This window comes from Penaeus monodon, chromosome 34 (genome assembly GCF_015228065.2).
Source record: "Penaeus monodon isolate SGIC_2016 chromosome 34, NSTDA_Pmon_1, whole genome shotgun sequence".
Lineage (NCBI taxonomy): Eukaryota > Metazoa > Arthropoda > Malacostraca > Decapoda > Penaeidae > Penaeus > Penaeus monodon.
This window is the reverse complement of record NC_051419.1, coordinates 11,158,809-11,159,786: the sequence shown is the minus strand read 5'-3', so window position 1 is coordinate 11,159,786 and position 978 is coordinate 11,158,809. Positions and strand designations below refer to the sequence as shown.

General features: G+C 37.1%; 1 protein-coding gene across 1 annotated transcript in view; it reads right to left on the bottom strand.

The window, feature by feature from the left end:
* The window catches only part of LOC119594580 (aquaporin-3-like), a gene marked incomplete in the record, with an annotated part of 105,156 nt that overhangs the window by 1,406 nt on the left and 102,772 nt on the right, over positions 1-978 (bottom strand).

Genomic DNA, 978 nt, shown 5'->3' with positions numbered 1-978 from the left:
ATGTAACAAGTCTTTTTTATGTCACTATGACGTCACTCTCAGCTTGGCAGCCATGTTGGTAGAGAGCAGCCGTTTTTTTACTCAGAAAAGTACGGAAACTTTATTGTTATTTTACTGATAATTTGGCAGCCATATCCTAGGTGTTGTTTTTTTCAGTCTGACTTTAACATGTATGAAAAAGTGATGGGTCCTCAAGTTTTCAAAATTCATGGACATGATAATGTATTCTGGTTTGGGTGATGACATGACACATGCTGAGATACAGATATGTGAAGGAAGAGAAGTACTCCACATTATCGCTGAACTGTATTCTGTTAGTGCACTTGCTTCAGTTTATACATTAGAATGACTTCCTCTCTTTCAGTATAGGGCATAGTCTATTCTAGTTTCATAAGCTTAGCTAAGAAAAAAGGGAAGCCGACCGAAGGCATTAACACACTAGCACATTTTCAATCAATATCCACACTTCCACATGATGCTATAGCTTCCACAAGCACTAAGAATCTAAGGTCTATATTACTATATTGTTCTTATTGATAAATGAAATGAACTTTTGTGCATATGTTACCTTACATGATTCCTCTTTTTGCAGTGTAGTACATTTACATTTCATGTTTAAATAAAATAAAGTAATATGTATGAAGATGCTCTTGTGATTGATTCCTGGGACCCAACTAGCTGGCAAATAGCTTACTCTCCTGTTACTGTTTTGTGGAAGAGGCTGTCTGTAGATTTTTTAAAAAGAGTTTGTGGAATGTGCACGACGCCTCTAATGGTACTCTGTTTGTATGGGTGCCACGTTTGCTTGGATGAAAGGTGTTTCTCTGATGAAAAAAATGCTAGCACGTAAGGCCTTTTGTGCACGCGAGAGCTCTCTGCCATGATGGCTGCCAGACTCAGATGTTTACACACTTGGGTCTATTGCTTTGCCTAAAGAACAGAAAAAATTAATATATACACATAAAGGAGATTTAATCT